Raw genomic sequence first — 26,888 nt, forward strand, 5'->3', positions numbered from 1 at the left:
ACCAAAAACCTTAGGCAGGTAGCTCAGCTCCAGAACTTTGGATCATCATAGAAACCCTGGCCCCAGGGAATAGTGATAGACAAGATACCATCCAAAAGGATACATGCCTACACTGAAAGCAAGCTCCATCCAAGAGCAGCCAGCTCCAGTGCATGGCAACCCATGCTAATCTTCCAGCAAAACAAGAACACACTCAAGAAAATTAAAAGGCAGATTTCTAAGTTTAGTCACTCAGTTGTGTCTGACTCTTTGCAACCCCATGGACTGCAGCACACCAGGCCTCCCTGTCAATCACCAACTCCCCAAGTTTACACAACTCATGTCCACTGAGTCAGTGATGCCATCCAACCAACTCATCCTCTGTCATGCCTTTCTCCTCTGAACCTCAATCTCTCCCAGCATCAGGGTTTTTGCAAATGAGTCAGCTGTTCGCATCAGGTGGCCAGAGTATTGGAGTTTCAGCTTCAGCATCAGTTCTTCCAATGAATATTCAGGACTGATTTCCTTTAGCATGGACTTGTCAGGTCTCCTTGCAGTACAAGGGACTCTCAAGAGACTTCTCCAACACTGCAGTTCAGAAGCATCAATTCTTTGATGTTCAATTTCTTTATAGTCCAACTCTCACATCCATACATGACTACTGGAAAAACCATAACTTTGACTAGACAGAGCTTTGTCGGCAAAGTAATGTCTCTGCTTTTTAATGTGCTGTCTAGTTGGTCATAACTTCCCTTCCAAGGAGTAAGCACCTTTGAATTTCATGGCTTTGATCACAATCTGCAGTGATTCTGGAGCCCTTCAAAAGAAAGCCAAACACTGCCCATCTATTTGCCACAAAGTGATGGGATCAGATGCCATGATCTTACTTTTCAAAATGCTGAACTTTAAGCCAACGGTTCAGTCTCCTCTTTCGATTTTACTAAGTGGCTCTTTAGTTCTTCCCTTTCTGCCATAAGGGTGATGTCATCTGCATATCTGAGGTTATTTCTCCTGGAAAACTTGATTACAGATTGTGCTTCACTCATCATAGTGTTTCTCATGAGGTACTCTGCATAGAAGTTAAATAAGCAGAGTGACAATATACATCCTTGACATACTCCTTTTCCTATGTGGAACCAGTCGTTCCATGTCCCGTTCAAACGGCTGCTTCAGAACTGCATAGAGGCTTCCCAAGAGGCAGGTCAGCTGCTCTAGTATTCCCATCTCTTTCAGAATTTCCCAACGTTTATTGTAATCCACACAGTGAAAGTCTTTGGAATAGTCAATAAAGCAGAAGTAGATCTTTTCCTGGAACTCCCATGCTTTATTGATGATCCAGCGGATGTTGGCCATTTGATCTCTGCTTCCTCTGACCTTTCAAAAACCAGCTTGTACATCTGGAAGTTTACGGTTCATGTATTGTTGAAGCATGGCTTGGAGAATTTTTAGCATTACTTTACTAGCATGTGAGATAAGTGCAATTGTGCGGTAGTTTGAACATTCGTTAGCATTGCCTTTCTTTGGGATTGGAATGAAAACTGATCTTTTCCAGTCCCGAGCCACTGCTGAGTTTTCCTAATTTGCTGACACATTGAGTGGGGCACTGCCATAGCATAATCTTTTAGGATTTGAAATAGCTCAACTGCAATTCTATCACTTCCACTAACTTTGTTTATAGTGATGCTTCTGAAGGCCTAATGACTTCACATTCCAAGATGTCTGGATCTAAGTGAGTGATCACGTCATCATGATTATTTGGGTTGTGGATTTCTTTTATGTACAGTTCTTCTGTGTATTCTTTGCCACCTCTTCTTAATATCTTCTGCTGCTTTTAGGTCCATACCATTTCTATCCTGATTGTGCCTATCTTTGCATGAAATATTCCTTTGGTATCTCATGTTTTCTTGAAGTGATCTCTAGTCTTTCCCATTCTATTGTTTTCCTCTATTTCTTTGCACTGATCACTAAGGAAGGCTTTCTTATCTCTCCTTGCTATTCTTTGGAACTGTGTATTCAAATGGGTATATCGTTCCTTCTCTCCTTTGCCTTTAACTTCCAAGCTCTGGAAGTTCCAACCACAGGTTCCTGCTCCACAGTGCAAACAGCACACTCCTGTGTCCCTTGGGCCCGTCAATAACTGGGAACTCTCCCTGAGTATCCAAAGGATAAGCAGGGGCACCACGTGGCTGGATACTTTTCTCCATGGGATAGAGAACCTGTTCCTCTCCGGATGCTAGGGAAGTAGGGAAAAACCCCACTGTTTGCTACAGTTGATCTCCACTGTTCAGGGACACCAGAGCCTTAGGGTACAGAGCTTAATCTGTGTCTCTTTATCTCTTCTTCTGGCATAGCATTATTTTGGGCAATCCTTCTATGTGTGTACCAAGGGCTGGTGTCTGTGTGTCTCCATCTCTCCACGTGGTGCTGTTGCTGTCTGGCACTCTCTTGACACCAGCACTCATATGAGAAGCTTATCCATGGCGTGAAGGCAAGCCCTTCTCCTCCTTAGTGAGTCGCACCAATGGGAGATCCGATTTTTTAGTCCACGCGTTCAGATAGTTCTTTCTCACACTTGAAAGCCAACAGTGGGTGGTCACTGCTGAACTGCAGAAGGGGCCGGGCGACCCTCCTTCCATTGCTGGACAGATTTGAATGCTGCATAGGCCTGAAGTGGCTTGGCCACACTTTGCACAGATGGAGAAATGAGGCATACTCTCCTGGCATAAGGGAACTCCCTGAACATTACTTGAATACCTGCCAGGGAGACAGTAAGGACAGCTCCTCTTTGAGTTCCATGACCCACCAGTGCCAGAGACATGCACGTCTGCCCATGTACGCTATCGAGACCCTTTCAACGTGTGCCGGGGTCCAGCCCCAGCACCATCCAGGGGTACCCTCAGGGAAAATCGGTGTCAGCAGGAGAGAAAAGTAAAGGAGAGAAAAAGAGGCTGATATTCCCTGGTTTACACAGAAAGCCAATAAAGCCCCTGACAAGGGACTTGCTCTGTTCACAGAGGCCATAGGCGCCCTCTGAATGGATCGAAGATGCAGAGCGCCTTCTCGATTGGGTTTTAGAAGCCTGGGCAAAAAAGTGAACTCAGAGAGCCTCTGTGCTCAAGGGAATCTGCCTGAGAAAAAGAGAGAAATAGAAAGAAAGAATGTCACGGGGAGACCCAGCTTAGGTGAAATGGGTCTGCAGCTTTATTTTCAAAAGGGGCTTTTATACCCCGAGTTACACATTTCCAGGAGTGAAAGATACAAAGTCATGCAGAATCAGCTCAACATCCCATCAGTTTTACCTTTAACGAAACCAGGACATTTTCTGCATAACTTTCCACAAAAAAAGGGTCTTATGTACATTATCTTCTGGCCCTGTGGCCTGTTAACATTTTGTGACTCTTTCTTGATAAAGGTTGGTCAACCTGAAAACGTGCTTTCCCTTTATCTTTCCAGTCTGTGGTCCCCCTCAGGAAACAGTTACATTCTCATGGAGCAAAGGTGCAGTGGATTACAACAATGAAAGTACTTATTAACTCAAGGGTCTTATGTTGCTAATACCAAGGCTACTGCTTGTTTTTCTTGCATACCAACTATATTAGCTAATGCACTTCCAGGTACACATTGGGTAGAGGACAAGGAAACTCGATAGCAAACATTGCCTCAACAATGCAGTGTTATTCTAATAAAGCTTTTTTTTTTATCACTAAAAGGTTATGCTTGGGGTCTTGTGAACAATCATGTGCATTAGTTACAAGAGTATGGATAAAACTGCCAAGCAAGCTAAAATAGTAACAGAGGGGTTAGATTTAAAATGTTCCTTTCAATCCCAGGAGACTTATTAACTAGAACCTTAAGTTGATTTTCTTCAGAGAAAGGTGGTCGGGGAGACCCCCCCTCTTAATGTCAAAAGAATTGGTGAAAGGCATAATATAGTAAACAGTAGACAGACAGATTTTGGTTTTGGGGCGGATGCTCGAGCAGGTCCAGGGAATCCCTCGAGTCCTGATCCGCCTTTGCCTGTCAGGTCTTCTCCGCATGACCTTTGTTATGGGTGGGATCTCCCGTGGTGACTCCTGGCATCTCTCCCTTTTTTATTTTTAAAACAGCCAGATGTAATTCAGTCGCGAGCTTCTGAGTGCTCTGTCGAAGAGTTCTGACAATACAAGGAAAAATAATTATGAGAAGAAGAATTAGAATGGCCACAGCAGCGTAGCTAAAAATAGTATACAATGTTTTTTTCCTGAAATAAGGTTCAAAAATGTATTTTTAAAAAAAAAGGTCATTTGCTGGTCCTGAGGCAGTAAAACCCAATCGGGAATGTTCCATGTCTTTATCTGAGTGTGAAGTTTTCCTAAATCTAAACTAATGCTGGAGCTATTCCATGCCCCTGAAATATGATTTCTAATTTTCTCCCAGTTATAATCTGTCTTGTTTTCTTTAATGGGTGTTACACAAATTCACCAGTAGTCGGCATGACAGGACAGTGACAGTTTTACTTTTAATGCCTGTAATTCAGTCCCCATATGCATTACTGCTTCCTCCGGGACATCTACCTCCATTTCTAGTTTCCTATCTATAACTTCCTGCCAAAGCTAAAGAGCCATTTTTAGACATGAATGTGAACGTGAACATGAAGTCACTCAGTCGTGTCCGACTCTTTGCGTCCCCATGGACTGTAGCCTACCAGGCTCCTCTGTCCATGGGATTTTCCAGGCAATTTTAGACATAGTATTAACATATTGAGCAGTATGAAATTTTTGAGTCAATGATATTGCTGCCACAGTGACAGAGGTAATTGCAGTTATTATAGCTGATATTCTCAAGAAAAGCAAGCTCAAAAACAGTCATGATCACATCAATTGTAATTGTTGTTGTAATTGTTGTAATACAGCAAGACCACAGTTATCATACCAATAAATGAGTACAGTCACAGACACCATAAGATAGGGTGGACTTCGCAACACTGCAAAGGAACAAATGTTATATTGAGGGTTCAAACAAGATGAGAGCATACATTGTTCACAAGATACTATGTTAGGTCCACCTGAATAATTTATTTGTATATTGTCACCATGTTTATTTACCTTTTATGAAGAGAAATGCTGGGCTGGAATAAACACAAACTGGAATCAAGATTGCCAGGAGAAATGTCAATAACTTCAGATATGCAGATGACACTACCCTTATGGCAGAAAGTGAAGAGGAACTGAAGAATCTCTTGATGAAAGTGAAAGAGGAGAGTGAAGAGGTAGGCTTAAAGCTCTACATTAGGACAACTGAGATCACAGCATCCTGTCCCATCACTTCATGACAAATAGATGTGAAAACAGTGGAAATGGTGACAGACTTTATTTTGGGGGCTACAAAATCACTGCAGATAGTGACTATAGCCATGAAAGTAAAGATGCTTACTTCTCCTAGAGAGCATAAAACAAGACCAGGTGCTGACTGTAGCTCAGGTCAGGAAATCCTTATTGCCAAATTCAGACTTAAATTGAAGAAAGTAGGGAAAACCATTAGACCATTCAGGAATGACCTATATCAAATCCTTTATGATTATATAGTGGAAGTGAGAAATAAATTTAAGGGACTAGATCTGATAGAGTGCCTGATGAACTATGGATGGAGGTTCATGACACTGTAAAGGAGACAGGGATTAAGACCATCCCCAAGAAAAAGAAATGCAAAAAAAGCAAAATGGGTGCCTGAGGAAGCCTTACAAATAGCTGTGAAATGAAGAGAAGTGAAAGGGTCCCCAGGGTCTGTGAGAGGCCTGGGTGTGATTCAATGTTGTGAAGAAGGTGCACATAGATAGAGGGTCTCTTCTGATACAAGGCATGAAACCCGAGCCATAATGGTAAGGTGGCATTCCTACAGGTAGTCCCTTCTGTTTATTCCTACCCAGACCCATGGAGTCCCCAAACAGATGATGACCTGGGAAACCTGCCCTTTCTGGGCCCACAGCTCATGCCTCCCTTGGGCAGAAAGCAGCTTTTCTATCTCAAAAACACCAAGAGGGCTTGATTCCACCCAGGCCTCATTGATTTGCTAAATGCAAATACTCTCTCAGTGGGTTTCATTAAGCCCAGGTAGGACTCCCTACAGCCAGGCATCCCTGCTTACCTACACAGCACATGTGCCAAGGAAGCCAGGCCTTGGTTGGGTACACGGACATCCAAGACGGTCACCTGGAATGCAGCAGATGCAAAACCCACTACCTCCCTGGAGCAGAATATGCCACATGGGTGTGCTGGAGCCCAGGAACCGTCGAAGATGCCGTCTGGTCAATGGATGTGTGCGTAAGGGTGCCGCCCACCAGGCTCTCAGCCTTTGCACTAATTTGGGCCAGCAGCTCGAGAGTGGCTCACAGCCAAGGGCCCCGCCTATTTGGCTGATCTCCCCAGGGCCCGTTCACCATGTCCTGTGCTGTCCGCCAACCCATTCTTCAGCCTCAGGCCACCCCACACACACCAGCTCCCATTTCCCTACCATCCCCCTCACTACCTGCCACCAAAGAGCTAGTTGGTCCCACAGGATTACTCCAGCCTGAGCCGCATTTGTGCACCACTTGTTGTGCTATTATGACCCATCCATTCCTATCTGCCCCAGCCTGGGTTCGCGACCAGGGCCAAGAGGAGCGTGAGAGGAGGGCAGAGGAATGCAGGAGTGTCCTGGGACCCCGGATCATCTTAGTTGTAAGCCCTGGTGCTCAGGGTGCTGGGGCCCGTGGCCTGCCATCCTGATGCTTTGCATGGCTGGGACCTTGAAGCCACTAGTTGTAATGCCAGGCAAAGAGGCCATCCTCTTCAGATTGGAGGCGGTGGGCGACAGTGAGCCCTTGGTGGACGGAGAGGCGGCGGGGATCGGGTGGGGGTTCCAGCTGTCTGCAGAAGACATCATGGAGGAGGTGGAGGTTGTGGCAGATGAAGAGCAGCAATAGGGGTCCTCCCAGGAGCTGAAGATAAGATGGTGGAGGAGCAGGGCCAGGAAAGGCCCAGGAGATCAACTGAGCTTCCGGGGCAAGATGCACTGCAGGCACTGGCCGCCGTGAAGGTGGAACTGAGGTCTGGGCATGAGAAAAACTGCAGGGCCTACTTTCGGTTCATGCACAAGAACCATCAGAGGAGGAAGCCTGACTTGGCTCGGAGAAGTGCCATCATCCAGAGCATCTCTTGCTTCTGGGCCATAGCTGTATCCTTTCTGCTGCCTTGGAGTCCACTGCTCAGGAGGAGGAGGAGGTGCAGGAAACTTTTCCTTCCTCCCTACCCTGGCAGGTGCAGTTGCAGAGCTGTCCATGGTCCCCCTGCAAGGTGATCTTCTCTTTTCAGGACCATCCCTACTTCTTGAGCATGGTGATCACTTAGTATAGTTACCTTGACATCGTTTGTAAAACATGGCTCCCAGGGTGAAGAGTGTGGGTGTGCAAGGGTGTGGATGGTCCACCTGTGGGATCCGCACCCATCTCCCCTGTCTTCTGCAGGGTATAGGGCACGTCATTCCACTCCTGTCGACTGATTCTGGGGCTTTGAACGGGGAGCACCCAGCCACAGGCTGGACACCAGGAGCCTTAACTTTCTCAGCTGGTTGTCTGGCCAAAACTGCCTAGAATTAAACAGGATTGCTGAGGTGTGGTGGTTTGAGAACTGAACAGTTAACGATTGATTATGGAATTCTTGGTTGCTGGCTCACCTTGCTCATTTTGCCAGCAGATCATCAGCAAAGATGTGTGGGATGATCCCCTGAAGTAGTACCCTGGGGAGGAAGGTTCTTCCATGAGTGTAACTGACAGAAACATATGTGGAGAGGAGGTGTGGAGGTGAGCCCTGAAGGGACAGTCGTGCAGTATCTAGGACACTGTCCTTTCCCAAATGGGGATGCTCAGACACATGCAAGCTGGCTGTGGAGCCTGAATTTGGGTCATGCACGTGCAGGTGACCTCCTGAGATTGTGGATTTGGGGATTCGGTGTGTCCATGAGTGAAGCAAATGTACCTCAAATCAGCTGTGGTTGTAGTGACAAAGTCCAGGTAATACAATTAGAGGGAGGGTGAATTAAGTACCTTTTTTTCAGAATCATTCTTCCATGGGTCCTGCCATCCCCTGGCTCCTGTTACTCACTGAGTTTGAGATTGCTTGGGCACTTCACTCCTTCCCCTTACCCTGGGAAGGCATATCATTGAAAGGGTGTCCACTCCAGGGTCCCAGTGCACCTGTGTGTTGACTTTGGGATCTTCTGTGAATTTCCACATTCACCACTTGGCATGTCTCACCACCACCACACATGCTGTGCTGGAAGCAGCGTCAAGCTGCCTTGGGAAAATACAGAAGAGTTCGGGGAAGGTGGACAGGGAGCCCCAAGGGCAGGACATGGTGCCTACTGTCACCACCTCTGACATTGCAGGACTCGGTCGTGTTAACCTTCTGAAACACCCGTGTACCTTGTTTGTGTTTGTGTCCCATGCTGAGCATGTGTGTGTACACATGCATGTGCTTGTGTCGGCTGTGTTTATATGTGTGTGTGTGTGTGTGTGTGTGTGTGTGTGTGTGTGTGTGTGTGTGTCTGGCCCAGGGCAGATGCAGAGATGAAGGCTACAGGAGACAAGGTGCTTAGCAACCATAAGAGGAGGCACGAACATCCCCAGTCTGAAGGTGGTTTGTTGCTGGATCTCTGCAGTGACCCTGTCCAGGATGGGAACCAGGAAAGGATGGCTAGTGATAACTCCTGACTGTGGCTCCTGATATCTGCAATTAGGCCAAACACAAAAAAACACACCATTTCTACTATGTTGTTGTGTGTGTTTGGACTAAGAAAGGGGTGCATGGTCTGAGGGTTCACAAAGTGCCAATCAGGTGGGGTGGGGCTTTGAAACCACTGCCTGTGGGAGCCCTTCAGTCTGGGGGCTGTGGCTGGCCTGTTGAAATGGTGGACGTGGCTATGGCAAGACCTGGGATGGTGAGGAGGCTAAGGTCCTGCCGAGTTGGGCAGAGATGAAAGAGAAAAAGGCACAGATTGCCTGCTGCACTGGAGACTTGTTCCACACATGTGAGAAGGAGAACTGGGAAGGTCCTGGGCCAGTGCTGCCCAGGAGCAGCCCATCAGCCAGCACACTCCCTCTCCTGAGGGTGGCACAAACTGCAACATAAAATGCGTGAGACATGCTAAAGTAAGCTGTACCTGCAAAACCACAGGCATCCTAGGAGAGACAGGATGTGTGTGTGGCATGCCTACAGGCACTTCTAGCCTGCCTCCCTGGCAGTGCAGAAAGGGGAGGAAAGCGCGGGGGGGTGTACGTGTCTGACCCTCTGCCCGGATGAGCCTGTGAGGAGGGAACGGGAGGGAGCAAGGAAGGTGGGCTAATTGCATGTCCCAAGGGACCTCAGGAGAGTGGGAGACAGGGAAGCCCTGGGGGCAGTTAGAGGCCTGCTAGGGTCCAGGGTCTAGCCAATAGCTGTCCTACCAAAGATAACCCATGGTGTGTACTATAAGTCCTGATGTAAATTCCTTCTTTCCTCTGGGGTCTTGCCTCTGACTCTGGGGGCCTGAGGGGCAAAGTGTGCATCTGCATCTGAGAGAATTCTGCAGTCTTGCTAGAAGCAAAATCTCTGATTTTGTCTTATGGGATCTGCACCAGGTGACACTCAGAGGGGAAGCTGCCTTCCAGGTGACTGTCTTGGATGCCCTGGGCCCAACTGGGGACTGGCTTCCTTGGCACGTGGGCTGTGTAGGCAAGCAGAGATGTGCCTGTAGGGAGTCCTACCTGGGCCTAATGAGAGCAACTGAAAGAGAGTTTTGGCATTTAGCAAATCACTGTGGCCTGGGTGGTTCAAGCCCTCTTGGTGCATTTGAGATAGAAAAGCTTCTTTCTTCCCAAGGGAGGCATTAGCTGTGGTCCCAGAAAGGGAAGGTTTTCCAGGGCATCATCTGTTGGGGACTCCTTTTGCATGGGTAGTGTTAAACAGAAGGGGAAGACTTGTAGTGATGCCACCTTACCTTTATGGTCTCAGGTTCCATTCTTTGTATCTGAAGAGACCCTGTATCCATGTGCACCTTTCTCACAACATTGGATAAGACCCAGGCCTATCACAGTCTCTTGGGGCTCTTGGAGGCTCAGGTGTCTCTTTTGGCCTTTTCATGCTACATGGAAATAGCACTTGGGGGCACATGTAGACAGGTGCACACAGAAAGCTACACAGATAGGAAGAACAGAGGGCCTCACTCAGAATGTTGTTGGCCATAAAGGGTGGTAGGCTAGCAAGAGGGGCACAACATTGACAAGGAATGACCTAGATAGGTGCACACTGAGACAGCAGGTTCTCCAAGTCAGCTGAGCCCAGAGGTCCTTGTTTTCTGTCCCCACAGGAAATGGATCAGGCCAATGTGACTGGTACTGTGAAGCTGTCCAAGGTGATGGGAGAATGCAGAATGCAGGCGCATGTCATACAGCTGTTCATGGCGAGTGCTTCCAACCCTGCCGCTGCTCTGCAGGTCGGTCCGTGTCACTAGCAAATGCCAAGATTTTGTAACCTTTGAGGATAAGTCACAGAGTTAGATGGAGAAGGCAATGGCACCCAACTCCAGTACTCTTGCCTGGCAATTCCCATGGACAGAGGAGCCTGTGAGGCTGCAGTCCATGGGGTCGTGAAAGAGTCAGACATGATTAAGCAACTTCCCTTTCACTTTTCACTTTCATGCATTGAGAAGGAAATGGCAACCCACTCCAGTGTTCTTGCCTGGAGAATCCCAGAGATGGGGAGCCTGGTGGGCTGCCATCTATGGGGTCACACAGAGTGGGACATGACTGAAGTGACTTAGCAGCAGGAGCAGCACAGAGTTAGAAGTGCAACGTGACATGATTAATTAACAAGTGAAAAAGAAAACAACCAGGACAAAGAAAGTTACTTTTTCTTTGTAAGCACAAAGGTACCAAAATTCATATTCCTAGAGAAGAAAGCTTGTAGTTCTGCACATGTGCAATTTTCCTCTCAGGGATGTTACTGTGTACACACACATGTGTGCACACATAGAAGTCCCTGCCAGTAGGCTTGTGAGTATGAGCTGTTGGAATTGACCTAGCCAGGTGATGGAAGTTGAATAGCAAAAAAACATGAAGGTCTTAGGGAAAGGTACATAGACTCTGGCCAGCAGAAGCACTGAAGCCAGGGAATCAATCCCCATTATCTCACTGAGCAAACACGTTCTGAATGGGATCACAGGGGTGCACCCAGGATGCCTGGCAGAAAGGAGAGGCAGGAGGAAAGAGCCTGGGGAGTGTGCAGAGGAAAGTCCACTACACCTGCAGTTTATGAAAACTAGAAAATGTGACCTGGAAGGAGAAACTGTACCTTATTAATTGAGATATCTAGCTAAGGAGATTTCCAGCCAAACAGCCAAAAGTGCTTCCTGGTTTTCTTCTTGCTGCCTATAGTAAAATATAAAGGGAAATTAATTAAAAAAATGTTTAAGAGAAAGACTATTTAAAAAATAAGACAGAACTTGCTGATTTGGAAATTTTCCAGTCTTTTAAGATGACAGAGGATGCTAAAATTAATGGCTCTCAAGCAAGGTTCTACCAGGGCATTGAGATAAGGTGTTCTAAATATAACATTTACAGCACCTATACGTCAATTCTTATTTATTTATTTATTTTTAATAAAGGTGGTCTAAAGATGAGTGTGACTGTAAAATTCTTTGTTAAGCCTCAGAAAGCTGGAAGGGGATGCTTCATGGCATTATTTAGGCAGGCCAATGCCCTCCAAAGAGTTTAGGGGTGTCACTCAGAGATCATTTCAGTCACACAATAAGACTTCTACCAAGTTTCAGGGTGTTATCCCTCAGCTATCTCAGCAGAAAACCAAGACAGAGTAGGCCTTATTATGAAGACATGTGTGATGGTGGCTTTGGAGTGGGGTGCTTTGCCATGAAAACCAGTAAGACTATCAGGAGACACACCAAGTTTTTAAAATAACATATTTAAGTTCAGATTGGACTGAAAGGACCAGCAATAGTACAAAATAAGAGAGCTCTGGACTTCTACCTTGGACAAGCAGGAAGTAGGCTAGGGAGACTGTTTCACTGTAACTGTATACTACCCACCTTTCATGCAATGGAATCATGTCAGAGGGCAGAATTAAAAATTCAGAGACTGAAGCCGAGGAAGTTTCCAGGCCTTAAATCCTAATCAAAAGACTGCCAACAAGAACCCGTGGTATTTCAGAACTGCTACTATTGACTCCCATCTCCCCTCCCCTTTCTGGAACAGGAGTGTCTATGAAGGTTATCTGTGCCTCACCACCACTGTATGTTGGCTGTGAAAGTGAGCAGATTAACTCATCTCTTTTGTTCACAGATCATCAGGTTAGAGGCACTACACTTGTATAATTTGAACTGATGTGTTGGAGAAGACTTGATCGTCTTGTGGACTGCAAGGAGATCAAACCAGTCAATCCTAAAGTAAAGCAGTCCTGCATATTCATTGGAAGGACTGATGCTGAAGCTGCAGCTCCAATACTTTGGCTACCTGATGGGAAGACCTGACCCATTGGAAACGACCCTGATGCAGGAAAGATTGAAGTCAGGAGAAGGGGATGGCAGAGGATGAGATGGTTGGATGGTATCACCAACTCAATGGGCTTGAGATTGAGCATGGTCCTGGAGTTGATGGTGGACAGGGAACCCTGGCGTGGGACACAACTGAGCAAATGAACACTTGAGATACTGCCCAAGTGGACCCTGATCCATATCTGGACCTGACTTAGATGACAAGGTCCTGAACTTCAAGTTAATGCTATAATAGATAAACTATTTGAAAGCATTGGCAGGAAAATGCATTCTGGACATAAAAGTATGTAAACAATTTGTGACCATATGTGTACCACATGGTTTTAAAGTATGTCTGCAAGTCCTTTCCTTCAAGGGTGGACCTTATACTCCCTTTTACATGTGGGCAGGACTTAGTGGGTCACTTCTAATGTTAGAATATTGTAGAAATGAAAATGAAGTGTCTGAGACTAGGTCATAAAAGGCACTGCAGCCTCCTTGCTCATCCTCTTGGATCACTCACTCTAGTAGCCAGCTTAGTCATATCTTGAGAACACTCAGGTAGCCCAATAGAGAGGCCTATGTGAAAGAACTGAGGCTTTCTCCCAACAGCCAGCAAGGAAACTGGTTTCAACAGCTATGTGAGTAAGCCATCTTGGAAAGAAATCCACCAGACCATGTCAATGGTTCAGATGACGACAATCTCATGAAACCCTGAGCCAGAACACTCAACTGAATTACTCCTGGATTCCCAACTTTCAGCAGCAGTATGAGATAATATTGTTTTAAGCTTTTAGTTTGGGGTAATTTGTTATGCAGCAGTAGTTCATTAATTCATTGCCAACTTTGGGCAATGTCTTTATCCTGGGGTGCCTGTCCATTTAGTCCAATCTAAGCCAGAATCTTCTACTTCAGTTTAGAAAACATACCTCACCCTTGATCTGACCACCCTCAGTATCAGATCAAATTCCTTATCACTCACCTCAATATCTTATCAGCCTTTCCTAGCCTCAGCAATGATCTTCTCAGTTGAGCCAGAATCCACCCTCAACCTTATGGTCTTCTTAATAAGTTTCCATCCACTGACACCCATTCTGTTGTTGTTGTTCATTGTTTTTCAGTCTCCCAGTCTCTCTTTGCAATCTCATGGACCCACCCTGTTCCTTAGCTATAAATCCCAGCTGTGTCCCTGCTGGAGTCAGACTTAAACTCAATCTCTCTCCCATATTATAAGATCCCGCTGTAGTACTCTTGCCTTGAACAAAGTTTTTCTTACCACCTTTAGTATGTGTTATGAATAATTTTTTAACATTCCCAAGTTCTGTTAGTAGGGTTATTCTCGAAGGAATAGTTATATTCCTTTACTATTTATACTATATTCATTTAGGGGAACAAATTTTTAAAATTAAAAATTTCATGTTTTTACCATACAAACAGAAAATATCTTTTAAAATATATTTATATATCTTAAAAAAATGTAGTAATCTGAAAAGGATGTGTATATAGGCATGTCAGTGTATATACACACATACCCTCAGACCGCCAAGGAAAACTTAATTCTCAGTAAACTATAAATTAAAACATGCAGCCTGCAAGTAGTGAAATCTTTGGAATTAACTTGCCAAAAAATCATAGAGAATGAAATTTTAATTAAAAAATGTATACATAAAAATATTTGGGGTCGGGGTCCACGGCTAGCTAGAAGGTGTTTCCTGCTGCTGTCATGGTTCGTTCACCAAACTGCATCGTCGCTGTGTCCCAGAACATGGGCATCGGCAAGAATGGGAACCTGCCCTGGCCACTGCTCAGGAATGAATTCCAGTATTTCCAAAGAATGACTACACTCTCTTCAGTAGAAGGTAAACAGAATGTGGTGATTATGGGTAGGAAGACCTGGTTCTCCATTCCAGAGAAGAATCGACCTTTAAAGGACAGAATTAATATAGTTCTCAGTAGAGAAGTCAAGGAACCTCCAATGGGAGCTCATTTTCTTGCCAAAAGTCTGGATGATGCCTTAGAACTTATTGAAGATCCAGAATTAAAAAATAAAGTAGACATGGTTTGGATAGTGGGAGGCAGTTCTGTTTATAAGGAAGCCATGAACAAGCCAGGCCATGTTAGACTATTTGTGACAAGGATCATGCAAGAATTTGAAAGTGATGCATTTTTCCCAGAAATTGATTTTGAAAAATATAAACTTCTTCCAGAATATCCAGGTGTTCCTTTGGATGTCCAAGAGGAAAAAGGCATTAAGTACAAATTTGAAGTATATGAAAAGAACAATTAATGTGAAAATGTTTTCCAATCTATTTCAAGCTTTTCTCCCCGCCAAGGAAAACTATATATTTTTTGTTGTAGAGACTTCTGTTCACTTTAGATTATCTCTAAGCAATGTACTTTTATTCCCTATTAATCTTTTTTATTAATTATTATTGGAGTATACTTGCTTTTACAATGTTGTGTTAGTTTCTGCTGTAGAACAAAGTGAATGAGCTATACAAATACATATATCCCCTGTTCCCCTGTTTTTTGGATTTCCTTACCTTAGATCACCACAGACCATTGAGTAGAGTTCTCTGTGTTATATAGTAGGTTCTCATGATTTATCTGTTTTTTTACATTGTTGTATATTCCCCATTAATCTTAACTAGACTATATCAGATACCATTTGTAAAACATTTCTTGTTTTACAAGAACTGTCTGAATTCCCATTAAGGGCCAGGAGTAGGTTACCAGCACCACCTAGGGTAGAATATATTTATCAAGACAGCCCAAAGTGGGAGAGTCCCATGGTGGCAAGAATTGAAACCAGAGCCTGTAGAGCTAGGGGGTAAGTTCAAAGGTCAGAAATGGACAATAAACAGAAAAACTAGCATTCAGTTATTAAATTAGATCAAAAGAGGGACTAAGAATTACTCCATATAGATCACACTACTGAAAAAAATTCTGTTCACTCAGACCATTCTACAAGGATAGTGATAAACAGGTATAAGACTACCTTTTGATGGTTAAGAGAACATCTGAGACCTTTAAGAACTTTGTTTCTGACCTTCAGTGAGATTTCACAGGATGTTAAAATGATAGAACAAGAATTGGCTGCTCTTTACAAAAAAAGAATAATCTAAAATCAAGCATAATGGCTAAAAAATTTAAAAGGTAATAAATTGAGAATGAATATTGCTAGAAACCAAAATTAGTAAGTTAGAAACTAAACCATGTTTTACCCATCTTATTAGCAAAGATTTAGATTACTAATATAAAAAATAGCATTTTCCTCATAAATTGGTACAAACTGTTTAGTGTGTAAATTAGCAATATCAATTAAAATTCAAAATATTCTGGGTTTGGACCCAGAGCTTCCACTTCTAAAAATTATTCCTGAACAAAGAGATGGGTCCAAGAATATCTGCTGCAAAATTTTGTTTTAAACTTGGAAAGAACCCAAATGTTGATTAATAAGAACTATTTAATATGTCTATAAAATGTAACATCTGCAGTAGTAAAAAAAGGATGACTGAAAAATGCCAAAAACTGCTAAGAAGCAACTTATGTATCAACTCAATATGTCTAATAAATGTTAATATGTGGGGAAAAAATATTTGGGATTCAGCCAAAATTTGCTATTTAAATAAAGTTAGGTCAAGCACTAAACCATCTATTAAAAAAAAAAAAAAGAAAGAAAGAAATACTCAGTATCATGTAATAACCTATAATGGAAAATAACCTAAAAAAGAATAGATATGTATCTGCATAACTAAATCACTCTGATATACATCTGAAACACAACATTTTAAATCAAATATATTTCCATAAATTTTGTAAAGAAAGCTTTTAAAATAGAAGGTTATGAAGAAAAAATCCTAAAGAAAGTTAGAAGGTATATATGAACTGAAACAAAAATAGAAAACAACAAAAGTAAAACTTGTTGGGATAATAAAACAAGAGCTGCTTCTTGGAAAAAGAAAATCAGAAACATTGATACAACTGTGGCCAATCTAATAAGGGGAAGAGGAGGTTATTTCCAATACTAGAAATGAGAAATGGTATGGGATTCTGAGAGGATAATATTCAACCCTGAGTGGAATAATTTTTGTTTCAGGAAAGGTCCAGTCAAGCCCAAACCTGGGGAAAGAAAGGGAAGGTAAGAAAGAGAAAGACAGTCAGGGGAAGAAAGGAAGAAAAGGAAAGGAAGGGAGAAAGAAAGAAAAGTAAATATCTCAACAGATGTTGTAAACTATCCAATGAAACAATTCTCTTTAAAATCTAAAAACAGAAATAGAAATTCATTAAACCATATCCTCATTGCCTTTGATGGTACTAAGAACAAGAAAACCCATTTACACATCACTGTTTAGAATTTCTGGCCAACACAATAAGATTATTTAAAAAAAAAAAAAAACAAAAATATGCCATGTTATTTGTAAAATGATGGACAGCGGAAATAATTTTTTTAATATTATTTTTATAAACAGTAATTTTACTTACACTTTGGCAGCATTAATAAAACAATAAATTTTACTGAAAAAAAACAAGCAAAGTAGACAAGGAAATTCACAAAGGGTAATAACAAAATAGTAATCTTGACAGATATTCAATACATTTGTAAACAAAACAAAGTGTCATTGCCTGAAAAAAATATAGAGGTATCAATAGAAAAACAGAGGAAGTGCCTGAAAGATCTCAACTCACTAGTAACTATCTTTAATTTGCAGGCACAGAAACTGATTCAAGTTAATTCTAAGAAGCAAAGCCCTGATGTTATTATCTCTTCTCAGGTTTTTTGTGTGTTGTGTGTGTGTGTGTGTGTGTGTGTGTGTGTGTGTGTGTGTGTGTTGAAAATCTAGTAATTTTAGGCTGGAGAGTTAAGAGGGTAGAGACTTAAAGTGTCTTTAAGGAGGAGGAGGAAAGGAAGGGGGTTGAGGGTTTCATTGTGTGATTTGAACAGCATTGGTGAAGCTCAAACAAGGGAGGTAGCAAGCCATGCAGGCCTAGGGGAAGAGCATTTCCAGAAAAACAGCAGTTGCAAAGTTTTTGGATCGGGAAGAAATGGAATTTGCTTGAGGAAAAGCAAGGCCAGTGTTGTCAAAAACAGATCACCAGTGGGGAAAATAGTAGAGTAGAATGACAGAGAATGGAAGAGAGGAAGTAATCAGGGACCATATCACTGGAACCTTTTTATTTGGCAATAAATACAACTTGTACTCCTTAGGAGCATATTTCAGAGCAAACAACAGTAACAGTGTTGATAATACTAAGCAACAATAAAAACATATAAATAAAACATTTCATGCTTTTACTATAGAAATAGAATAAAGGAGATAAGAATGCAATGGTCTGCACATTTATTTATACATAGAGTTTTCACCTGAGAGAACACAACACACACACACACACTCTTTATACACCTAAAAGTGGTTTAAGCTGACACTTAGCAAAGTACTTTGGCCCAAGCAAACTAACTGGAAAGGCCTAGTAAAATATTCAAAGTGGAAATCAATCAATCAAGAATTGCGTAAATAAATACAATTTACTTGTATTTGCATTTACACTCAGGAAATTACCTAAAATGGAGAAAATAGACTCACTACAGCTTAGTCATCTGTAGTTCTTCCTCTTCAGTTCTGAGACGGATGCTAACCCCTTGGTGATTATCACTTTCCAGCATTTTGTGAAAGCTTAGAGGATTTAAATAAATTGTGGAGGGGTGGGAAAGAGTGGGGAGAGACAAAGAGGAGGAGAAAGGAAGAGGAAATGGAGAGATTTCTCCTGGCATAGGTATACAGCCAAGATCCCAGGTTCCTTGAATGGTGCACAGAGATTGCTAGGTATTTGTGCCAGAAGTGGCGAAGGTATGGCATTCAACTTCAGGAGGAGACTCAACTCCAGGAACACACAGAGGAAGCCAAGTGTGCTGATGTTCAGGAACCAATACTTAGAGGGCACCCCACAGGTCTGTGAAAGAGCCCTTGGAGAGTGCAAGAGAAAAGGTTTCCACAAGTATAATAACAGACTAGATAGTTGGATAGAGTAGAGGAAGGATAATAACTCTATGACCTGATAATTACTGAAATAAATGAGACAATTCCTGCACATCAGACTGTGTCAAGTAAGACTGAAACTCAGTATTAGTTTCATAAAATGGGAAATTACACACACAAAGAATTAGCTGTTAACTGTAATGCATTCGTGTCCAAGGCAAGATAAGATACAAAACTGAAATCTTCACATGTTCAACTAGGGTAAGATACATGTAACTGGAAAAGGTAAGGAAAAGTTCTATAGAGGGTTTAATCACCCTGGAACCTTTATATCCACTACATTTACTATTCTCAGACAACTCTATTGTAGCTTAAGGGAAAGAGAACTAAATTTAGCCCAATTCATAAACTGAACAGATTCCCTGTGTTTGATCCTTTTCAGTTAAAACTATGGGTCCAGTACAAATCAAATCAAGACTTTTTTCCTTGGGAATCTTAACTTTCTTTACTACTGTGACTGAGATAGATATGGCTACTTCACTGTGACTAAAGGCCAGCCAAATGGGAAAGGAGATGGAATTAATCAAATTTCCCTTTTGATCACTCAACAGGAGGTCCATAGGCACCAGGCCTCATTCTATTAACTATCTCTGCTTCTCCAATGCAGTCAATGATACACAGGGCCTGCTTAATGCTTGCAGGGCCTCTCACCAAACAGGCATTTTAACAGTTGGCTTCCTTGAGATGTCCCTGGGCTAGGTAAAGACACTCTGAGACAGTGTTCTTTCTGCCTTGGCTCCATGCCTGGAGTGCATGCATGCCTCTTCCTCAACTGGGACAAGAAGCCACAGCTCTCCACTGATTAAATCCTGTGTCTGGTCCAAACTCACATCATAGCTTCTCCATCAACTTCTCCACACCAGGCTTTTGGAGCCAGGTTATCTTAGATCAGCAAAACAGAGGCACTTCACAGAGTTCAGCAGCACATGGGACCATACCATAACAAAGCCATTCCAATCTGGCTATATAGTTAATACTAAGATCTTCAAGGCATGAAAACAGTTGAAAATTTCATTGCTAAAACACTCTACAGATTATATGTATAGTAGAGCTTTTGAACTTACAAATAACATGAAATACCAAAATAGGTTGTTACTTTTCCTTTCTGCACCTCTCTCATTTCTCTCTCTCTCTCTCACACACACACACACATACTTTTTACATGTTAAGACACTTATATGAAAAACAGGTAATATATTTTTAAATAACATCTCAATATTCAAATAAAACTCTACTTCATGTATTTAAAACAAAAACATATAAATTACACATTGGTTTCCCAATATTTGATATTATTGAATAATGCTATAATTTGATTATTTTTTTTTTTTATGGGGTTTTAACTTTGACTGAAATACTTGCTTCAGACTTACTGAAAGTAGAATTAAACAGGATTTTTTGATCTTCTACTTTTAGTTTTGGGGGGTGATGATTCAGAATCAGATGCGTTCACAGTAATGGATGCCACTTCCACCAATCCTGGTTGAAGGGGTTCCAGTGATACCTGAATAACAACTCTTGTTTCAGGAGGTAATCCTTCTAGATGCTTAGGTTTCTTAACATTTGATGACACTGGGTCTTGTGCTCCCTTTTCTCTTTACAAGTTAAAAACTGTAGCTGACATTTGGAACACTGGTGAGAATTCTTTTCCCAGTGCCCTCTATAATGACATATGTATGGTGTTGCAGTTTTAATAATTTGGAGACAAAAGGGGCAAAGTAAATTCTTAGTGTTACCATGGTATGCTCTGAAATGTGCATTCACATCTACAAAGAATGATGATCTGTAACTGCAAACCTGGCATACATAGGGCATTTCACCAGGCTTATGATTGTCTTTCATGTTCAGTAAGAGAACATGATCTGTCTCAAAGGACAATTCACAGATTTTACAGACTGCGGAGGGCTCCTGGGAAGTGTGGACACTTTCAATGTGACACTGCAGCTGGAAGGAGTAGGAAACTGGTGGTGGCAGTGCTTGCAGGTGGTGTGGTATTTCCAAATGTCACCTCTCTGCCTCTCAAGTTCCAAATGGTGCTTTATGTAATTCATAAACTTGACATTTTTTTAGAACTTTCAAGCAGCTGAGGCATTTAAAGGCTGTGTGAGTTTTGGTTCTGGCTGCCCATCTCCTATATGCTGTCCATAGTAGAAGTCATGGAGTAACACAATCAGATTGCCTTCTGTGGGATCAACAATCTTGTTTTGACTTGCTAAACTTGGAAAGTCAGTTTTTGTCAGTCCATTTTCCCCTAAAGGACTTATAGGCTTGCAATGAACATTGTCCTTTGGAAAAGCTGTTGGACAAGGTTCTCCATTCTGAACATGGCTTAATGAGGTATGAACACTGTCTGGTGTGCTTTGCTGAGTAGTCATTGTATGAAAAATACCTGAAGGGGACATAGCTAAAGAATGTTCTCCTATAATTCCATCACTGAGTTTAGGCCTTTTGGGATTTGTGCTATTTGTTTCAGAAGTGGAAAGTCACTTTGATACATGAGGACTTTTATCCATATCTCCTGCAGAAACTGCTGTTTCTACTGGATGCTGCAATGAACTTGTGAAGGTAATCAAAGGAGAACATAACTCTGAAAAGCTATTAGGCACTATTTGTGGTGAAATATTTTTATAATCCGCTTTGGACAAAGGCTCAATAATAATGGGACTATCTGTTGATCTTGATTCAAAGACAAAACTGGCAAGACAATCTTTGCTTCTGATGTAGGAGTCACATGACTAACAGGCTGTAATTTCTGAGCATTATCTTTCCTGAAGTGACCATACCTTTTTCTCCTTGAACAAGAACCTGGGGTAACTCTGTTCAGTATGTTTGCCAACAACTGGTTTTGAATTTGAGGTCATCCCAACAAAGATCACATCAGCATCTTCATTTACATGTTCCACTCCAACCAAGATCAGTTCAGCATCTTCATTATCTACTTGTTTGGTTTCTCCCTCGCTTTTCTGTGGTTCTGGCTCTTGTTCTTCTTCACATAACATACTTGGTGGTTCCATATTTTAAATACTTTTTTATTCTTGGAGGATTTGGCCACAAGTCCCAGTGCTTTCTTTAAATAAACTGCCACCTAAGTATAAATATACCACATATTAGTTAAGTACAGAAAAAATGTGCTCTTTGGTTATCTCCAAAACTCTAGGGTAGTTATAAACACCCTTATCTTACAGATAAAGACACTGAGCATCAAAGAGACTAAATGACAGCTGAAAAACCTATGACTACAAGTCTACATGACTCGAGAATCATAGCTTTGTCCCATGTTGATTTTAATCTCTTCTATTTAAAAAAAAAAAAAAAAAAAAACAAGAAAAAAACACCACTGATCATTAGGTGAAATAACATGTAAAGGACTAGTATTTTTACAACTGCACTATTGTACAGTGTTGAGAAACATGGACTTTGAGTCAAAGAAGATTAAGCTGGAATTCTAAGTTAACCACACACCAGCTGCAACTTTTGGGGCAAATTTATAACTTTTAAATGTGTTTCTGTACCTTAAAGACAAACATGCTTATTTCTTAGACTTAAGGTTAACAGCTCTTTTTAAAAAGCATCAGCTATTTAATGGCATCTTGTTTTGTAGTAAAATTGGAAAAAAAAAAAAAACTTATCTTAAATGCACATTACAGCTGATTCACACATACTAATTTCATAAATGTTAATACACAAAAATAGGTAGCAAATTCAAAATATAAAGTATCTATACATAGTTAACAAACAGCATAATTCAATGTCAAGCACTTAACACAGGCCTAGGAAATTGAGAATGAACTCTCTTGATAATCTCACCCCCAAATCCACACTGATATATCCTAAATTTCTCCCTCTAATCCTGACTAAACTTAAATCCAACAATGCTTCATCCTTCATTCCACATGTCTCTTCCCCACATATCAGGCAAAGTCATGCCAGTATTTCTCTAATACCAATATCAGACAGAGACATCACACACACACACACACACACACACACACACACACACACACAACGGATATCCTGTATGAATACAGATGCAAGAGTCCTCAACAAAATACTGGCAAACAAAACCTAACAACATATAAAAAAGATTATATACCATGATCACGTGGGATTTATGGAGGTATGCAAAGTTGGTTCATTATATGAAAGTCAATCAACATTATGCCATTTTAATACAATAAAGGACAAAAAACACATCTGCCTGCAGAAAAAGCATTTCCCTGAATCTAGCACCTTTTCATAATAGGGTTAAAAAAAAACACTTAATAACTAAGAACAGAAGAGAACTTTCTCAATCAAAGGGTACCTGTAAAAGACCCACAGCTAACATCATACTTAATAATGAAAACTGAAAGCTTTCCCTATAAGATTGGGAACAACACAAGGAAGTCTATTCCACACTTTGGTTCAATATTATACTGGCAGTTCTATAACCAGAGCAATCAGGTAAGAAAAAAGGAATTGTTGTTGTTGTTGTTAAAAAAAAAAAAAAAAACAAAAAAAAAGTCCATATTTTATTCAGAATGGAAAGTACTAAAATTAATAAAAAGTCAAGAATACAAGATTGGATTTTTAAAAAATCAATCACATTTTTATATATAGAAAATTCTTAAAAGAAACGTAAACAGGTATTAGAATTAATAAAAAGCTTAGGAAGTCAGAAAGAATACAAAGATAAATATTTTGGAGAAAAATCAATCACATTTCTATACTCTTGCCTGGAAAATCCCAAGCCAAGGCTGCAAATGTTCTGAAAATGAAGTCAAGTAAAACACTTTCTACATTAGCATTAAAAAGAATACTTAGGATGTCAGAAAAGAGAAAGACAAATATCATATGGTATCAGTTTACATGTGGACTGTAAACATGCAGACTCTAAAACATGATACAAATGAACTTATCTATGAAACAGAAACAGACTCACAGACATAGAGAGCAGACTATGTGATTACCAAGAGAGGAAGGGTGGGGCAGGCATAGATTGGGAGCTGGTGATTAGCAGATGCAAACTATAATGTTAATATATAGAATAGATAAAAAAGATCCTACTGTATAGCACAAGGAACTATATTCATAATTTGTGATAAACAATAATGGAAAAGGATATGAAAAAAATTGTGCCTCTGTGTGTGTGTTTACATATGAAGGAAAGGTAAAAAAGGAAAAAAGGAAGGAAAGGAAAGGACAACTCTTGGCAAGTATGTACAGAAACTGGATCCTTGTGTGTTATGGATAGATTTTAAAATGGTGCAACTGCTACAGAAAACAGTATAAAGGCTCCTCAAAAAATTAAAAATAGAACTACCACATGATTCAGCAATTCCACTTCTGAATATAAATTCAAAAGAAGTTAACATGGGGTCTTGAGATATTTGCACAGCCATGCTCAAAGCAGCACTAATCACAACAACTAAGAGGTGGAAGCATCTAAACATCCATCAAATGTGATATATACATATAATGGAACATTATTAAGCCATATAAAGGAAATTTTGCCACATGCTACAACATTCATGATCTTTAAGACATCAAGCCAAAGGAAATAAGCCAGTCATAAAAAAGACAAATACTGTATGTTTCCACTTATATGAAATATCTAATATAGTCAAGCAATAGAAAGGAACAAAAGAAGAATGATGGAGTCCAGGGTCTAGGAAACAGGGAAGAAAAAAAGAGAGTTGTTGTTTAATGGGACAGGTGATGGGTACAGAGTTTCAATTTTGCAAGATGAAAAGGTGTAGAGATCTGTTTCATAGCAATGTGATAAGGAATTCCATGGTAGTTCAGAGGTTAGGACTCCAAACTTTCCTATCAGGGGCCTGGGTATGATTCTCAACCAGGAAACTGTCATTCAAGCTGCATAGCACAGCTAAAACAATGACAACAACAACAAAACAACACTGTGACTGTGTGTGTGTGTGTGTGTGTGTGTGTGTTGTGTGAGTTGCTCAGTCGTTTATGACTCTTTGTGTCCCCATGGACTGTAGCCCACCAGGCTCCTTTGTCCATGGGATTCTACAGGCAAGAATACTGGAGTGGGTTGCCATTTCTTTCTCCAAAAAGGCTGATGAAATTGTGTGAAATACTTAGCATGTAAAAATGGTTAAAATGGTAAAAATTTAAGTTAGATGTTTTTTTGTTTTTTTTTACAACAACATAAAAAAAAATCTAACAACCAGGAAAAGAATTTGAATAGACTTTTCACCAAAAATGATAAACAAATGGCCAACAATCACAAAAAAATACTGCTTAACATGATTGAAAGTGAAAGAAAGTGAAGTCACTCAGTCGTGTCCGACTCTTTGCGACCCCATGGACTGTAGCCTATCAGGCTCCTCCATCCATGGGATTTTCCAGGCAAGAATGCTGGAGTGGATTGTCATTTCCTTCTCCAGAGGATCTTCCAACCCAGGAATCGAACCCAGGTCTCCTGCATTGCAGGCAGACACCTTACCTTCTGAGCCACCAAGGAAGCCTGTAACAAAATGTAAATCAGTCTCAGTGAGATACTACTTCACACCTCCTGCTGCTGCTGCTAAGTTGCTTCAGTTGTGTCTGACTCTGTGTGATAGATGGCAACCAGGCTCCCCTGTCCCTGGGATTCTCCAGGTAAGAACACTGGAGTGGGTTGTCATTTCCTTCTCCAATGCATGAAAGTGAAAAGTGAAAGTGAAGTCGCTCAGCCGTGTCCGACTCTTAGCGACCCCATGGACTGTATTGCTACTCCATCCATGGGATTTTCCAGGCAAGAGTACTGGAGTGAGGTGCCATTGCCTTCTCCTACCATTAGGTTGGCTGTAATCAAAAAGAGGAATAATAACAAGTGCTGCAGAGGATGTGGAGAAAAGGAATCTTCATATATTGTTGATGTAATTGCTGTAAAATGGTACAATCACTTGAAAAGTGGTTTGTCAGTACCTCAAAAATTAATATAGAGTAGCCATATGATCCAGAAATTTCACTCTTTTGTATATATCCATAAAAACTGAAAATGTTAAGTCCATGCAAAAACAGTGTTCACAGCAACATTACTCACAATAGCCACAAAGAATACACCATCCAAATATTATCCATTAGTTGATGAATGGATAAATAAAATGGTGGTATATGCTCACAATGGACTACAGGTAAGCCACATACCATATTGATATACCATATTCAGCCATAAAAAAAATGCACTGCTATACAGCCATGAAATGGATGAATCTTGAAAATACACAAACTAGGGGACTTCCCTGGAGATCCAGTGTTTAAGACTCTGCACAGGTTCCATCCCTGGGCTGGGAACTAAGATCCCACATGCCACATAGCTAAATAAATAAATATTTAAAAAGAAAATATGACATCTGAATAAAGCCAGACACAAAGGTCACACATTGTATGTGGGAGAACTGTAGGTAGAAGAGAAGCAGGAAAGAGAAGCATTCTGTAATCCAAATGAAACATTTTTTTTTTTTCAGGGAGGAGGAAATGAACTGCTCTAATAAAGGCTGCCAATAAATTAAATAAAATAACAACCTCAGGCTCTACTACAAAGCCACAGTCATCAAGACAGTATGGTACTGGCACAGAGACAGAAATATAGATCAATGAAAAAAAAACAGAAAGCCCAGAGATAAACCCACACACCTATGGACACCTTATCTTTGACAAAGGAGGAAAGAATATACAATGGAGAAAAGACAATCTCTTTAACAAGTGGTGCTGGAAAACTTGTCAACCACTTGTAAAAGAATGAAACCAGAACACTTTTTGGAGAAGGCAATGGCACCTGACTGCAGTACTCTTGCCTGGAAAATCCCATGGACAGAGGAGCCTGGAAGGCTGCAGTCCATGGGGTCGCTAAGGGTCAGGCATGACTGAGTGACTTCACTTTCACTTTTCACTTTCATGCATTGGAGAAGAAAATGGCAACCGACTCCAGTGTTCTTGCCTGGAGAATCCCAGGGACTGTGGAGCTTGGTGGGCTGCTGTCTATGGGGTTGCACAGAGTCGGACACGACTGAAGTGACTTAGCAGCAGTAGCAGAACACTTTTTAACACCACACACAAAAATAAACTCAAAATGGATTAAAGATCTAAACATAAGACCAGAAACTATAAAACTCTTAGAGGAGAACATAGGCAAAACACTCTCCGACATACATCACAGCAAGATCCTCTATGATCCACCTCCCAGAATATTGGAAATAAAAGCAAAAATAAACAAATGGGATATAATTAAAATTAAAAGCTTCTGCACCACAAAGGAACTATTAGCAAGGTGAAAAGACAGCCTTCAGAATGGGAGAAAATAATAGCAAATGAAGCAACTGAAAAACAGCTAATCTCAAAAAT

General features: G+C 41.3%; 3 pseudogenes; 2 read left to right on the forward strand and 1 right to left on the reverse strand.

The window, feature by feature from the left end:
• The first annotated feature begins 6,560 nt into the window (after positions 1–6,560).
• Positions 6,561–10,482, forward strand: LOC138987055 (testis-specific Y-encoded protein 1-like; annotated as a pseudogene).
• Positions 10,483–14,239: 3,757 nt separating this feature from the next.
• On the forward strand, positions 14,240–14,816 carry LOC102279574 (dihydrofolate reductase pseudogene; annotated as a pseudogene).
• Positions 14,817–19,938: 5,122 nt separating this feature from the next.
• On the reverse strand, positions 19,939–21,067 carry LOC138987056 (zinc finger protein 280B-like; annotated as a pseudogene).
• Positions 21,068–26,888: the final 5,821 nt, after the last annotated feature.

This window comes from Bos mutus, unplaced genomic scaffold (genome assembly GCF_027580195.1).
Source record: "Bos mutus isolate GX-2022 unplaced genomic scaffold, NWIPB_WYAK_1.1 CTG531, whole genome shotgun sequence".
Classification (NCBI taxonomy): domain Eukaryota; kingdom Metazoa; phylum Chordata; class Mammalia; order Artiodactyla; family Bovidae; genus Bos; species Bos mutus.